This window comes from Heterodontus francisci, chromosome 18, assembly GCF_036365525.1.
Source record: "Heterodontus francisci isolate sHetFra1 chromosome 18, sHetFra1.hap1, whole genome shotgun sequence".
Taxonomy (NCBI): Eukaryota; Metazoa; Chordata; class Chondrichthyes; order Heterodontiformes; family Heterodontidae; genus Heterodontus; species Heterodontus francisci.
This window is the reverse complement of record NC_090388.1, coordinates 95,262,366-95,281,737: the sequence shown is the minus strand read 5'-3', so window position 1 is coordinate 95,281,737 and position 19,372 is coordinate 95,262,366.

Here is a 19,372-nt window from a genome sequence, read left to right as displayed (position 1 = left end):
GTCTATCACTCCCTATCACTCTCTATCACTCTCTGACACTCACTGACACTCTCAGACACTCGCTGTCTCTCTCAGACACTCTCTGTCACTCTCTGACACTCTCTCACACTCTCTGATACTCTCTATCACTCTCTGACACTCTCTGTCACTCACTGACACTCTCTATCACTCTCTGACACTCTCTGTCATTCTCAGAATCTCTCTCTCACTCTCTGAAACTCTCTGACACTCTCAGAGACTTTCTATCACTCTCTATCACTCTCTGACATTCTCTATCACTCTCTGACATTCTCAGACTCTCTCTGTCACTCTCTGACACTCCCTATCACTCTATGACACTCTCTGACACTCTCTATCACTCTCTGACACTCTCTATCACTCAATGACCATCTGTGACACTCTCTATCACTCTCCATCACTCTCTGACACTCTCTGACACACTCTGACACTCTCTAACACTCTCTATCACTCTTTGACACTCTCTGTAACTCTCTATCACTCTCTGACACTCTCTATCACTCTCTATCACTCTCTATCACTCTCTGACACACTCTGACACTCTCTATCACTCTCTTTCACTCGCTGACACTCTCTGACAATCTCTATCACTCTCTATCAAACTCTGAAACTCTCTGACACTCTCTATTAATCAATGACACTCTGTGACACTCTCTATGACTCTCTGAAACTCTCTGACACACTTTGACACTCACTATCACTCTCTATCACTCTCTGACACTCTCTGAGACTCTCCATCACTCTATGACACTCTCTGACACTCTCTATCACTCCCTATCACTCTCTGACACTCTCTATCACTCTCTTACACTCTCTGACACTCTCTGACACTCTCTATCACTCTCTGACACTCACTGACACTCTCAGACACTCTCTGCCACTCACTATCATTCTCTGACTCTCTCTATCACTCTCTGACACTCTCTGACACTCTCAGAGGGTCTCTATCACTCTCTATCACTCACTGACACTCTCTATCACTCTCTGACACTCACGGACACTCTCAGACACTCTCTTTCACTCTCTGTCACTCTCTGTCACTCTCAGACACTCTCAGACACTCTCAGACACTCTCAAACACTCTCTATCACTCTGTGACACTCTCTATCACTCTCTGACACTCTCTATCGCTCTCTGACACTCTCTGACACACTCAATCACTCTCTATCACTCTCTGACACTCTCTGACACTCTCTGTCACTCTCTGTCACTCTCTATCAATCTCTGACACTCTCTATCACTCTCTATCACTCTCTTACACTCTCTATCACTCTCTGACACTCTCTGACACTCTCTATCACACACTGACACTCTCTGACACTCTATATCACTCAATGACACACTCTGAAACTGTCTATCACTCCCTATCACTCTCTATCGCTCTCTGACACTCACTGACACTCTCAGACACTCGCTGTCGCTCTCAGACACTCTCTGTCACTCTCTGACACACTCTGATCCTCTCTATCACTCTCTGACACTCTCTGACACTCTCAGAGGGTCTCTATCACTCTCTATCACTCACTGACACTCTCAGGCACTCTCTATCACTCTCTGACACTCACGGACACTCTCAGACACTCTCTTTCACTCTCTGTCACTCTCAGACACTCTCAGACACTCTCTATCACTCTGTGACACTCTCTATCACTCTGTGACACTCTCTATCACTCTCTGACACTCTCTATCGCTCTCTGACACTCTCTGACACACTCAATCACTCTCTATCACTCTCTGACACTCTCTGACACTCTCTGTCACTCTCTGTCACTCTCTATCAATCTCTGACACTCTCTATCACTCTCTATCACTCTCTTACACTCTCTATCACTCTCTGACACTCTCTGACACTCTCTATCACACACTGACACTCTCTGACACTCTCTATCACTCAATGACACACTCTGAAACTGTCTATCACTCCCTATCACTCTCTATCGCTCTCTGACACTCACTGACACTCTCAGACACTCGCTGTCGCTCTCAGACACTCTCTGTCACTCTCTGACACACTCTGATCCTCTCTATCACTCTCTGACACTCTCTGTCACTCACTGACACTCTCTTTCGCTCTCTGATACTCTCTGACATTCTCAGAGACACTCTATCACTCTCTATCTCTCTCTGACACTCTCTGACACTCTCAGAATCTCTCTCTCTCACTCTCTGAAACTCTCTGACACTCTCAGAGACTCTCTATCACTCTCGATCACTCTCTGACATTCTCTATCACTCTCTGACATTCTCAGACTCTCTCTGTCACTCTCTGACACTCCCTATCACTCTCTGACACTCTCTGACACTCTCTATCACTCTCTGACACTCTCTGACACTCTCTATCACTCAATGACCCTCTGTGACACTCTCTATCACTCTCCATCACTCTCTGACATTCTCTGACACACTCTGACACTCTCTGACACTCTATATCACTCTCTGACACTCTCTGTAACTCTCTATCACTCTCTGACACTCTCTGTAACTCTCGATCACTCTCTGACACTCTCTATCACTCTCTATCACTCTCTGACACTCACTGACACTCTCAGACACTCTCTTTCACTCGCTGACACTCTCTGACACTCTCTATCACTCTCTATCAATCTCTGACACTCTCTATTAATCAATGACACTCTGTGACACTCTCTATGACTCTCTGAAACTCTCTGACACACTCTGACACTCTCTATCACTCTCTATCACTCTCTGACACTCTCTGAGACTCTCCATCACTCTATGACACTCTCTGACACTCTCTATCACTCTCTATCACTCTCTGACACTCTCTATCACTCTCTTACACTCTCTGACACTCACTGACACTCTCAGACACTCTCTGCCACTCACTATCACTCTCTGACTCTCTCTATCACTCTCTGAATCTCTCTGACACTCTCAGAGGCTCTCTATCACTCTCTGACACACTCTGACACTCTCTGACACTCTCAGACACTCTCTATCACACTCTGACACGGTATGACACTCTCCATAACTCTCTGACGCTCTCTGACACTCTCTGACACTCTCAGACACTCTCAATCACACTCCGTATCACTCTCTGACACTCTCTGACACTCTCTATCACTCTCTGACACTCTCTGACACTCTCTATCACTCAATGACACTCTCTATCACTCTCCATCACTCTCTGACACTCTCTGACACTCTCTGACACTCTCAGACACTCTCAATCACACTCCGTATCACTCTCTGACACTCTCTGACACTCTCTATCACTCTCTGACACTCTCAGACACTCTCAATCACACTCCGTATCACTCTCTGACACTCTCTGACACTCTCTGACACTCTCTATCACTCTCTGACACTCTCTGACACTCTCTATCACTCAATGACACTCTCTATCACTCTCCATCACTCTCTGACACTCTCTGACACACTTTGACACTCTCAGACACTCTCAATCACACTCCGTATCACTCTCTGACACTCTCTGACACTCTCTGACACTCTCTATCACTCTCTGACACTTTCTGACACTCTCTATGACTCAATGACACTCTGTGACACTCTCTATCCCTCTCTATCACTCTATGACACTCTCTGACGCTATCTATCACTCTCTATCACTCTCTGACACTCTCTGACACACTCTGACACTCTCTATCACTCTCTATCACTCTCTATCACTCTCTGACACTCTCTGACAACCTCTGAAACACTCTGACACTCTCTGACACTCTCATAGGCTCTCTATCACTCTCCATCACTCTGTGTCACTCTCTATCACTCTCTGACACTCTCTGACACTCTCTATCACTCTCTGACACTCTCTGACACTCTCAGAGGGTCTCTATCACTCTCTATCACTCACTGTCACTCTCAGACACTCTCTATCAGTCTCTGACACTCACTGACACTCTCAGACACTCTCTTTCACTCTCTGTCACTCTCAGACACTCTCAGGCACTCTCAGACACTCTCTATCACTCTCTATCGCTCTCTGACACTCGCTGACACTCTCTATCGCTCTCTGACACTCTCTGACACACTCAATCACTCTCTATCACTCTCTGAAACACTCTGACACTCTCTATCACTCTATGACACTCTCTGTCACTCTCTGTCACTCTCTATCAATCTCTGACACTCTCTGACACTCTCTGACACTCTCTGACACTCTCAGACACTCTCTGTCACTCTCTGTCACTCTCTATCAATCTCTGACACTCTCTATCACTCTCTATCACTCTCTTACACTCTCTATCACTCTCTGACACTCTCTATCACACTCTGACACTCTCTGACATCTCTATCACTCTCTGACACTCTCTGAAACTGTCTATCACTCCCTATCACTCTCTATCACTCTCTGACACTCACTGACACTCTCAGACACTCACTGTCGCTCTCAGACACTCTCTGTCACTCTGTGACACTCTCTGACACTCTCTGATACTCTCTATCACTCTCTGACACTCTCTGTCACTCACTGAGACTCTCTTTCGTTCTCTGACACTCTCTGACACTCTCAGAGACTCTCTATCACTCTCTATCACTCTCTGAAACACCCTGACACTCTCTATCACTCTATGACACTCTCTGACACTCTCTATCACTCTCTATCACTCTCTGACACACTCTGACACTCTCTGACACTCTCAGACACTCTCTGTCACTCTCTGACACTCGCTATCACACTCTATCACACTTTTACACTCTCTATCACTCTCTGACACTCTCTGACACTCTCTATCACACTCTGACACTCTCTGACACTCTCTATCACTCAATGACACACTCTGAAACTGTCTATCACTCCCTATCACTCTCTATCACTCTCTGACACTCACTGACACTCTCAGACACTCGCTGTCGCTCTCAGACACTCTCTGTCACTCTCTGACACTCTCTCACACTCTCTGATACTCTCTATCACTCTCTGACACTCTCTGTCACTCACTGACACTCTCTTTCGCTCTCTGACACTCTCTGACACTCTCAGAGACTCTCTATCACTCTCTATCACTCTCTGACACTCTCTGACATTCTCAGAATCTCTCTCTCACTCTCTGAAACTCTCTGACACTCTCAGAGACTTTCTATCACTCTCTATCACTCTCTGACATTCTCTATCACTCTCTGACATTCTCAGACTCTCTCTGTCACTCTCTGACACTCCCTATCACTCTATGACACTCTCTGACACTCTCTATCACTCTCTGACACTCTCTATCACTCAATGACCATCTGTGACACTCTCTATCACTCTCCATCACTCTCTGACACTCTCTGACACACTCTGACACTTCTGACACTCTCTATCACTCTCTGACACTCTCTGTAACTCTCTATCACTCTCTGACACTCTCTATCACTCTCTATCACTCTCTATCACTCTCTGACACACTCTGACACTCTCTATCACTCTCTTTCACTCGCTGACACTCTCTGACACTCTCTATCACTCTCTATCAATCTCTGAAACTCTCTGACACTCTCTATTAATCAATGACACTCTGTGACACTCTCTATGACTCTCTGAAACTCTCTGACACACTTTGACACTCACTATCACTCTCTATCACTCTCTGACACTCTCTGAGACTCTCCATCACTCTATGACACTCTCTGACACTCTCTATCACTCCCTATCACTCTCTGACACTCTCTATCACTATCTTACACTCTCTGACACTCTCTGACACTCTCTATCACTCTCTGACACTCACTGACACTCTCAGACACTCTCTGCCACTCACTATCATTCTCTGACTCTCTCTATCACTCTCTCTATCACTCTCTGACACTCTCTGACACTCTCAGAGGGTCTCTATCACTCTCTATCACTCACTGACACTCTCAGACACTCTCTATCACTCTCTGACACTCACTGACACTCTCAGACACTCTCTTTCACTCTCTGTCACTCTCAGACACTCTCAGACACTCTCTATCACTCTGTGACACTCTCTATCACTCTCTGACACTCTCTATCGCTCTCTGACACTCTCTGACACACTCAATCACTCTCTATCACTCTCTGACACTCTCTGACACTCTCTGTCACTCTCTGTCACTCTCTATCAATCTCTGACACTCTCTATCACTCTCTATCACTCTCTTACACTCTCTATCACTCTCTGACACTCTCTGACACTCTCTATCACACACTGACACTCTCTGACACTCTCTATCACTCAATGACACACTCTGAAACTGTCTATCACTCCCTATCACTCTCTATCGCTCTCTGACACTCACTGACACTCTCAGACACTCGCTGTCGCTCTCAGACACTCTCTGTCACTCTCTGACACACTCTGATCCTCTCTATCACTCTCTGACACTCTCTGTCACTCACTGACACTCTCTTTCGCTCTCTGATACTCTCTGACATTCTCAGAGACACTCTATCACTCTCTATCACTCTCTGACACTCTCTGACACTCTCAGAATCTCTCTCTCACTCTCTGAAACTCTCTGACACTCTCAGAGACTCTCTATCACTCTCGATCACTCTCTGACATTCTCTATCACTCTCTGACATTCTCTATCACTCTCTGACACTCTCTATCACACTCTGACACTCTCTGACACTCTCTATCACTCTCTGACACTCTCTGAAACTGTCTATCACTCCCTATCACTCTCTATCACTCTCTGACACTCACTGACACTCTCAGACACTCACTGTCGCTCTCAGACACTCTCTGTCACTCTGTGACACTCTCTGACACTCTCTGATACTCTCTATCACGCTCTGACACTCTCTGTCACTCACTGAGACTCTCTTTCGTTCTCTGACACTCTCTGACACTCTCAGAGACTCTCTATCACTCTCTATCACTCTCTGAAACACCCTGACACTCTCTATCACTCTATGACACTCTCTGACACTCTCTATCACTCTCTATCACTCTCTGACACACTCTGACACTCTCTGACACTCTCAGACACTCTCTGTCACTCTCTGACACTCGCTATCACTCTCTATCACACTTTTACACTCTCTATCACTCTCTGACACTCTCTGACACTCTCTATCACACTCTGACACTCTCTGACACTCTCTATCACTCAATGACACACTCTGAAACTGTCTATCACTCCCTATCACTCTCTATCACTCTCTGACACTCACTGACACTCTCAGACACTCGCTGTCGCTCTCAGACACTCTCTGTCACTCTCTGACACTCTCTCACACTCTCTGATACTCTCTATCACTCTCTGACACTCTCTGTCACTCACTGACACTCTCTTTCGCTCTCTGACACTCTCTGACACTCTCAGAGATTCTCTATCACTCTCTATCACTCTCTGACACTCTCTGACATTCTCAGAATCTCTCTCTCACTCTCTGAAACTCTCTGACACTCTCAGAGACTTTCTATCACTCTCTATCACTCTCTGACATTCTCTATCACTCTCTGACATTCTCAGACTCTCTCTGTCACTCTCTGACACTCCCTATCACTCTATGACACTCTCTGACACTCTCTATCACTCTCTGACACTCTCTATCACTCAATGACCATCTGTGACACTCTCTATCACTCTCCATCACTCTCTGACACTCTCTGACACACTCTGACACTCTCTGACACTCTCTATCACTCTCTGACACTCTCTGTAACTCTCTATCACTCTCTGACACTCTCTATCACTCTCTATCACTCTCTATCACTCTCTGACACACTCTGACACTCTCTATCACTCTCTTTCACTCGCTGACACTCTCTGACACTCTCTATCACTCTCTATCAATCTCTGAAACTCTCTGACACTCTCTATTAATCAATGACACTCTGTGACACTCTCTATGACTCTCTGAAACTCTCTGACACACTTTGACACTCACTATCACTCTCTATCACTCTCTGACACTCTCTGAGACTCTCCATCACTCTATGACACTCTCTGACACTCTCTATCACTCCCTATCACTCTCTGACACTCTCTATCACTCTCTTACACTCTCTGACACTCTCTGACACTCTCTATCACTCTCTGACACTCACTGACACTCTCAGACACTCTCTGCCACTCACTATCATTCTCTGACTCTCTCTATCACTCTCTGACACTCTCTGACACTCTCGGAGGGTCTCTATCACTCTCTATCACTCACTGACACTCTCAGACACTCTCTATCACTCTCTGACACTCACTGACACTCTCAGACACTCTCTTTCACTCTCTGTCACTCTCAGACACTCTCAGACACTCTCTATCACTCTGTGACACTCTCTATCACTCTCTGACACTCTCTATCGCTCTCTGACACTCTCTGACACACTCAATCACTCTCTATCACTCTCTGACACTCTCTGACACTCTCTGTCACTCTCTGTCACTCTCTATCAATCTCTGACACTCTCTATCACTCTCTATCACTCTCTTACACTCTCTATCACTCTCTGACACTCTCTGACACTCTCTATCACACACTGACACTCTCTGACACTCTCTATCACTCAATGACACACTCTGAAACTGTCTATCACTCCCTATCACTCTCTATCGCTCTCTGACACTCACTGACACTCTCAGACACTCGCTGTCGCTCTCAGACACTCTCTGTCACTCTCTGACACACTCTGATCCTCTCTATCACTCTCTGACACTCTCTGTCACTCACTGACACTCTCTTTCGCTCTCTGATACTCTCTGACATTCTCAGAGACACTCTATCACTCTCTATCACTCTCTGACACTCTCTGACACTCTCAGAATCTCTCTCTCACTCTCTGAAACTCTCTGACACTCTCAGAGACTCTCTATCACTCTCGATCACTCTCTGACATTCTCTATCACTCTCTGACATTCTCAGACTCTCTCTGTCACTCTCTGACACTCCCTATCACTCTCTGACACTCTCTGACACTCTCTATCACTCTCTGACACTCTCTGACACTCTCTATCACTCAATGACCCTCTGTGACACTCTATATCACTCTCCATCACTCTCTGACATTCTCTGACACACTCTGACACTCTCTGACACTCTATATCACTCTCTGACACTCTCTGTAACTCTCTATCACTCTCTGACACTCTCTGTAACTCTCGATCACTCTCTGACACTCTCTATCACTCTCGATCACTCTCTGACACTCACTGACACTCTCAGACACTCTCTTTCACTCGCTGACACTCTCTGACACTCTCTATCACTCTCTATCAATCTCTGACACTCTCTATTAATCAATGACACTCTGTGACACTCTCTATGACTCTCTGAAACTCTCTGACACACTCTGACACTCTCTATCACTCTCTATCACTCTCTGACACTCTCTGAGACTCTCCATCACTCTATGACACTCTCTGACACTCTCTATCACTCTCTATCACTCTCTGACACTCTCTATCACTCTCTTACACTCTCTGACACTCACTGACACTCTCAGACACTCTCTGCCACTCACTATCACTCTCTGACTCTCTCTATCACTCTCTGAATCTCTCTGACACTCTCAGAGGCTCTCTATCACTCTCTGACACACTCTGACACTCTCTGACACTCTCAGACACTCTCTATCACACTCTGACACGGTCTGACACTCTCCATCACTCTCTGACACTCTCTGACACTCTCTGACACTCTCAGACACTCTCAATCACACTCCGTATCACTCTCTGACACTCTCTGACACTCTCTATCACTCTCTGACACTCTCTGACACTCTCTATCACTCAATGACACTCTCTATCACTCTCCATCACTCTCTGACACTCTCTGACACACTCTGACACTCTCAGACACTCTCAATCACACTCCGTATCACTCTCTGACACTCTCTGACAATCTCTGACACTCTCTATCACTCTCTGACACTCTCTGACACTCTCTATCACTCAATGACACTCTCTATCACTCTCCATCACTCTCAGACACTCTCTGACACACTCTGACACTCTCAGACACTCTCAATCACACTCCGTATCACTCTCTGACACTCTCTGACACTCTCTGACACTCTCTATCACTCTCTGACACTTTCTGACACTCTCTATTACTCAATGACACTCTGTGACACTCTCTATCCCTCTCTATCACTCTATGACACTCTCTGACGCTATCTATCACTCTCTATCACTCTCTGACACTCTCTGACACACTCTGACACTCTCTATCACTCTCTATCACTCTCTATCACTCTCTGACACTCTCTGACAACCTCTGAAACACTCTGACACTCTCTGACACTCTCATAGGCTCTCTATCACTCTCCATCACTCTGTGTCACTCTCTATCACTCTCTGACACTCTCTGACACTCTCTATCACTCTCTGACACTCTCTGACACTCTCAGAGGGTCTCTATCACTCTCTATCACTCACTGTCACTCTCAGACACTCTCTATCAGTCTCTGACACTCACTGACACTCTCAGACACTCTCTTTCACTCTCTGTCACTCTCAATCACTCTCTATCACTCTCTGAAACACTCTGACACTCTCTATCACTCTATGACACTCTCTGTCACTCTCTGTCACTCTCTATCAATCTCTGACACTCTCTGACACTCTCTGACACTCTCAGACACTCTCTGTCACTCTCTGTCACTCTCTATCAATCTCTGACACTCTCTATCACTCTCTATCACTCTCTTACACTCTCTATCACTCTCTGACACTCTCTATCACACTCTGACACTCTCTGACACTCTCTATCACTCTCTGACACTCTCTGAAACTGTCTATCACTCCCTATCACTCTCTATCACTCTCTGACACTCACTGACACTCTCAGACACTCACTGTCGCTCTCAGACACTCTCTGTCACTCTGTGACACTCTCTGACACTCTCTGATACTCTCTATCACTCTCTGACAATCTCTGTCACTCACTGAGACTCTCTTTCGTTCTCTGACACTCTCTGACACTCTCAGAGACTCTCTATCACTCTCTATCACTCTCTGACACTCTCTGACACTCTCAGTATCTCTCTCTCACTCTCTGACACTCTCTGACACTCTCAGAGACTCTCTATCACTCTCTATCACTCTCTGACATTCTCTATCACTCTCTGACATTCTCAGACTCTCTCTGTCACTCTCTGACACTCCCTATCACTCTCTGACACTCTCTGACACTCTCTACCACTCTCTGACACTCTCTGACACTCTCTATCACTCAATGACCCTCTGTGACACTCTCTATCACTCTCCATCACTCTCTGACACTCTCTGACACACTCTGACACTCTCAGACACACTCAATCACACTCCGTATCACTCTCTGACACTCTCTGACACTCTCTGACACGCTCTATCACTCTCTGACACTCTCTGACACTCTCTATCACTCTCTATCACTCTCTGACACTCTCTGACACACTCTGACACTCTCTATCACTCAATGACACTCTCTATCACTCTCCATCACTCTCTGACACTCTCTGACACACTCTGACACACTCAGACACTCTCAATCACACTCCGTATCACTCTCTGACAATCTCTGACACTCTCTGACACTCTCTATCACTCTCTGACTCTTTCTGACACTCTCTATTCCTCAATGACACTCTCTATCACTCTCCATCACTCTCTGACACTCTCTGACACACTCTGACACTCTCAGACACTCTCAATCACACTCCGTATCACTCTCTGACACTTTCTGACACTCTCTATTACTCAATGACACTCTGTGACACTCTCTATCCCTCTCTATCACTCGATGACACTCTCTGACGCTATCTATCACTCTCTATCACTCTCTATCACTCTCTATCACTCTCTGACACTCTGTGACACTCTCTGACACTCTCCATCACTCTCTGACAATCTCAGACACTCTCTGTCACTCTCTGTTACTCTCTATCAATCTCTGACACTCTCTATCACTCTCTTACACTCTCTATCACTCTCTGACACTCTCTGACACTCTCTGACACTCTCTGACACTCTCTATCACTCAATGACACACTCTGAAACTGTCTATCACTCCCTTTCATTCTCTATCACTCTCTGACACTCACTGACACTCTCTGACACTCGCTGTCACTCTCAGACACTCTCTGTCACTCTCTGACACTCTCTGACACTCTCTGAGACTCTCTATCACTCTCTGACACGCTCTGTCACTCACTGACACTCTCTTTCGCTCTCTGACACTCTCTGACACTCTCAGAGACTCTCTATCACTCAATGACCCTCTGTGACACTCTCTATCACTCTCCATCACTCTCTGACACTCTCTGACACACTCTGACACTCTCTGACACTCTCTATCACTCTCTATCACTCTCTGGCACTCTCTGTAACTCTCTATCACTCTCTGACACTCTCTGTAACTCTCTATCACTCTCTGACACTCTCTATCACTCTCTGACACACTCTGACACTCTCTATCACTCTCTTTCACTCGCTGACACTCTCTGACACTCTCTATCACTCTCTATCAATCTCTGACACTCTCTGACACTCTCTATTAATCAATGACACTCTGTGACACTCTCTATGACTCTCTGAAACTCTCTGACACACTCTGACACTCTCTATCACTCTCTATCACTCTCTGACACTCTCTGAGACTCTCCATCACTCTATGACACTCTCTGACACTCTCTATCACTCTCTATCACTCTCTGACACTCTCTATCACTCTCTTACACTCTCTGACACTCTCAGACACTCTCAATCACACTCCGTATCACTCTCTGACACTCTCTGACACTCTCTGACACTCTCTATCACTCTCTGACACTCTCTGACACTCTCTATCACTCAATGACACTCTCTATCACTCTCCATCACTCTCTGACACTCTCTGACACACTCTGACACTCTCAGACACTCTCAATCACACTCCGTATCACTCTCTGACACTCTCTGACACTCTCTGACACTCTCTATCACTCTCTGACACTCTCTGACACTCTCTGACACTCTCTATCACTCTCTGACACACTCTGACACACTCAGACACTCTCAATCACACTCCGTATCACTCTCTGACACTCTCTGACACTCTCTGACACTCTCTATCACTCTCTGACACTTTCTGACACTCTCTATTACTCAATGACACTCTGTGACACTCTCTATCCCTCTCTATCACTCTATGACACTCTCTGACGCTATCTATCACTCTCTATCACTCTCTGACACTCTCTGACACACTCTGACCCTCTCTATCACTCTCTATCAAGCTCTGACACTCTGTGATACTCTCTGACACTCTCCATCACTCTCTGACACTCTCTGAAACTCTCTATCACTCTCTATCACTCTCTGACACTCTCTGACACCCTCTGACACACTCTGACACTCTCTGACACTCTCATAGGCTCTCTATCACTCTCCATCACTCTGGTTCACTCTCTATCACTCTCTGACACTCGCTATCACTCTCTGACACTCTCTGACACTCTCAGAGGGTCTCTATCACTCTCTATCACTCACTGACACTTTCAGACACTTTCTATCAGTCTCTGACACTCACTGACACTCTCGGACACTCTCTTTCACTCACTGACACTCTCGGACACTCTCGGACACTCTCTTTCACTCTCTGTCACTCTCAGACACTCTCTGTCACTCTCTGTCACTCTCAGACACTCTCAGACACTCTCAGACACTCTCTATCACTCTCTGACACTCTCTATCACTCTCCATCACTCTGTGTCACTCTCTATCACTCTCTGACACTCTCTGACACTCTCTATCACTCTCTGACACTCTCTGACACTCTCAGAGGGTCTCTATCACTCTCTATCACTCACTGTCACTCTCAGACACTCTCTATCAGTCTCTGACACTCACTGACACTCTCAGACACTCTCTTTCACTCTCTGTCACTCTCAGACACTCTCAGGCACTCTCAGACACTCTCTATCACTCTCTATCGCTCTCTGACACTCGCTGACACTCTCTATCGCTCTCTGACACTCTCTGACACACTCAATCACTCTCTATCACTCTCTGAAACACTCTGACCCTCTCTATCACTCTATGACACTCTCTGTCACTCTCTGTCACTCTCTATCAATCTCTGACACTCTCTGACACTCTCTGACACTCTCAGACACTCTCTGTCACTCTCTGTCACTCTCTATCAATCTCTGACACTCTCTATCACTCTCTATCACTCTCTTACACTCTCTATCACTCTCTGACACTCTCTATCACACTCTGACACTCTCTGACACTCTCTATCACTCTCTGACACTCTCTGAAACTGTCTATCACTCCCTATCACTCTCTATCACTCTCTGACACTCACTGACACTCTCAGACACTCACTGTCGCTCTCAGACACTCTCTGTCACTCTGTGACACTCTCTGACACTCTCTGATACTCTCTATCACTCTCTGACACTCTCTGTCACTCACTGAGACTCTCTTTCGTTCTCTGACACTCTCTGACACTCTCAGAGACTCTCTATCACTCTCTATCACTCTCTGACACTCTCTGACACTCTCAGAATCTCTCTCTCACTCTCTGACACTCTCTGACACTCTCAGAGACTCTCTATCACTCTCTATCACTCTCTGACATTCTCTATCACTCTCTGACATTCTCAGACTCTCTCTGTCACTCTCTGACACTCCCTATCACTCTCTGACACTCTCTATCACTCTCTGACACTCTCTGACACTCTCTATCACTCAATGACCCTCTGTGACACTCTCTATCACTCTCCATCACTCTCTGACACTCTCTGACACACTCTGACACTCTCAGACACACTCAATCACACTCCGTATCACTCTCTGACACTCTCTGACACTCTCTGACACGCTCTATCACTCTCTGACACTCTCTGACACTCTCTATCACTCTCTATCACTCTCTGACACTCTCTGACACACTCTGACACTCTCTATCACTCAATGACACTCTCTATCACTCTCCATCACTCTCTGACACTCTCTGACACACTCTGACACTCTCAGACACTCTCAATCACACTCCGTATCACTCTCTGACACTCTCTGACACTCTCTGACACTCTCTATCACTCTCTGACACTTTCTGACACTCTCTATTCCTCAATGACACTCTCTATCACTCTCCATCACTCTCTGACACTCTCTGACACACTCTGACACTCTCAGACACTCTCAATCACACTCCGTATCACTCTCTGACACTTTCTGACACTCTCTATTACTCAATGACACTCTGTGACACTCTCTATCCCTCTCTATCACTCGATGACACTCTCTGACGCTATCTATCACTCTCTATCACTCTTTATCACTCTCTATCACTCTCTGACACTCTGTGACACTCTCTGACACTCTCCATCACTCTCTGACACTCTCAGACACTCTCTGTCACTCTCTGTCACTCTCTATCAATCTCTGACACTCTCTATCACTCTCTTACACTCTCTATCACTCTCTGACACTCTCTGACACTCTCTGACACTCTCTGACACTCTCTATCACTCAATGACACACTCTGAAACTGTCTATCACTCCCTTTCATTCTCTATCACTCTCTGACACTCACTGACACTCTCTGACACTCGCTGTCGCTCTCAGACACTCTCTGTCACTCTCTGACACTCTCTGAAACTCTCTGAGATTCTCTATCACTCTCTGACACTCTCTGTCACTCACTGACACTCTCTTTCGCTCTCTGACACTCTCTGACACTGTCAGAGACTCTCTATCACTCAATGACCCTCTGTGACACTCTCTATCACTCTCCATCACTCTCTGACACTCTCTGACACACTCTGACACTCTCTGACACTCTCTATCACTCTCTATCACTCTCTGGCACTCTCTGTAACTCTCTATCACTCTCTGACACTCTCTGTAACTCTCTATCACTCTCTGACACTCTCTATCACTCTCTGACACACTTTGACACTCTCTATCACTCTCTTTCACTCGCTGACACTCTCTGACACTCTCTATCACTCTCTATCAATCTCTGACACTCTCTGACACTCTCTATTAATCAATGACACTCTGTGACACTCTCTATGACTCTCTGAAACTCTCTGACACACTCTGACACTCTCTATCACTCTCTATCACTCTCTGACACTCTCTGAGACTCTCCATCACTCTATGACACTCTCTGACACTCTCTATCACTCTCTATCACTCTCTGACACTCTCTATCACTCTCTTACACTCTCTGACACTCTCAGACACTCTCAATCACACTCCGTATCACTCTCTGACACTCTCTGACACTCTCTGACACTCTCTATCACTCTCTGACACTCTCTGACACTCTCTATCACTCAATGACACTCTCTATCACTCTCCATCACTCTCTGACACTCTCTGACACACTCTGACACTCTCAGACACTCTCAATCACACTCCGTGTCACTCTCTGACACTCTCTGACACTCTCTGACACTCTCTATCACTCTCTGACACTCTCTGACACTCTCTGACACTCTCTATCACTCTCTGACACACTCTGACACACTCAGACACTCTCAATCACACTCCGTATCACTCTCTGACACTCTCTGACACTCTCTGACACTCTCTATCACTCTCTGACACTTTCTGACACTCTCTATTACTCAATGACACTCTGTGACACTCTCTATCCCTCTCTATCACTCTATGACACTCTCTGACGCTATCTATCACTCTCTATCACTCTCTGACACTCTCTGACACACTCTGACCCTCTCTATCACTCTCTATCAAGCTCTGACACTCTGTGATACTCTCTGACACTCTCCATCACTCTCTGACACTCTCTGACACCCTCTGACACACTCTGACACTCTCTGACACTCTCATAGGCTCTCTATCACTCTCCATCACTCTGTGTCACTCTCTATCACTCTCTGACACTCGCTATCACTCTCTGACACTCTCTGACACTCTCAGAGGGTCTCTATCACTCTCTATCACTCACTGACACTCTCAGACACTTTCTATCAGTCTCTGACACTCACTGACACTCTCGGACACTCTCTTTCACTCACTGACACTCTCGGACACTCTCGGACACTCTCTTTCACTCTCTGTCACTCTCAGACACTCTCTGTCACTCTCTGTCACTCTCAGACACTCTCAGACACTCTCAGACACTCTCTATCACTCTCTGACACTCTCTATCACTCTCTGACACTCTCTATCGCTCTCTGACACTCTCTGACACACTCAATCACTCTCTCTCACTCTCTGAAACACTCTGACACTCTCTATCACTCTATGACACTCTCTGACACTCTCTATCACTCTCTATCACTCTCTGACACACTCTGACACTCTCTGACACTCTCAGACACTCTCTGTCACTCTCTGTCACTCTCTATCAATCTCTGACACTCTCTATCACTCTCTATCACTCTCTGACACTCTCTGAGACTCTCCATCACTCTATGACACTCTCTGACACTCTCTATCAATCTCTATCTCTCTCTATCAATCTCTGACACTCTCTATCACTCTCTGACACTCACTGACACTCTCAGACACTCTCTGCCACTCACTATCACTCTCTGACTCTCTCTATCACACTCTGAATCTCTCTGACACTCTCAGAGGCTCTCTATCACTCTCTATCACTCACTGACACTCTCAGACACTCTCTATCACTCTCTGACACTCACTGACACTCTCAGACACTCTCTTTCACTCTCTGTCACTCTCAGACAATCTCAGACACTCTCTATCACTCTCTGAAACTGACTATCGCTCTCTGACACTCTCTGACACACTCAATCACACTCTATCACTCTCTGACACACTCTGACTCTCTCTATCACTCTATGACACTCTCTGACACTCTCTATCACTCTCTGTCACTCTCTGACACACTCTGACACTCTCTGACACTCTCAGACCCCCTCTGTCACTCTCTATCACTCTCTGACATTCTCTGTCACTCTCTACCACTCTCTGACACTCTCTATCACTCTCTGACACTCTCAGAGGCTCTCTATCACTCTCAATCACTCACTGAAACTCTCAGACACTCTCTATCACTCTCTGACACTCTCTGACACTCACTGACACTCTCAGACACTCTCTTTCACTCTCTGTCACTCTCTGACACTCTCAGACACTCTCTATCACTCTCTGACACTGTCTATCTCTCTCTGACACTCTCTATCGCTCTCTGACACTCTCTGACACACTCAATCAATCTCTATCACTCTCTGACACACTCTGACACTCTCTATCACTCTCTGACACTCAATGACCCTCTGTGACACTCTCTATCACTCTCCATCACTCTCTGACACTCTCTGACACACTCTGACAATCTCTGACACTTTCTATCACTCTCTGACACTCTCTGTAACTCTCTATCACTCTCTGACACTCTCTGTAACTCTCTATCACTCTCTGACACTCTCTATCACTCTCTATCACTCTCTGACACACTCTGACACTCTCTATCACTCTCTATCACTCTCTGACACACTCTGACACTCTCTATCACTCTCTTTCACTCGCTGACACTCTCTGACACTCTCTATCACACTATATCAATCTCTGACACTCTCTGACACTCTCTATTAATCAATGACACTCTGTGACACGGTCTATGACTCTCTGGAACTCTCTGACACACTCTGACACTCTCTATCACTCTTTATCACTCTCTGACACTCTCTGAGACTCTCCATCACTCTATGACACTCTCTGACACTCTCTATCACTCTCTATCACTCTCTATCAATCTCTGACACTCCCTATCACTCTCTGACTCTCTCTATCACACTCTGAATCTCTCTGACACTCTCAGAGGCTCTCTATCACTCTCTATCACTCACTGACACTCTCAGACACTCTCTATCACTCTCTGACACTCACTGACACTCTCAGACACTCTCTTTCACTCTCTGTCACTCTCAGACAATCTCAGACACTCTCTATCACTCTCTGAAACTGTCTATCGCTCTCTGACACTCTCTGACACACTCAATCACACTCTATCACTCTCTGACACACTCTGACTCTCTCTATCACTCTATGACACTCTCTGACACTCTCTATCACTCTCTGTCACTCTCTGACACACTCTGACACACTCTGACACTCTCTGACACTCTCAGACCCTCTCTGTCACTCTCTATCACTCTCTGACATTCTCTGTCACTCTCTACCACTCTCTGACACTCTCTATCACTCTCTGACACTCTCTGACACTCTCAGAGGCTCTCTATCACTCTCAATCACTCACTGAAACTCTCAGACACTCTCTATCACTCTCTGACACTGTCTATCTCTCTCTGACACTCTCTATCGCTCTCTGACACTCTCTGACACACTCAATCAATCTCTATCACTCTCTGACACACTCTGACACTCTCTATCACTCTCTGACACTCTCTGACACTCTCTATCACTCTCTATCACTCTCTGACACTCTCTGAGACTCTCCATCACTCTATGACACTCTATGACACTCTCTGACACTCTCTATCACTCT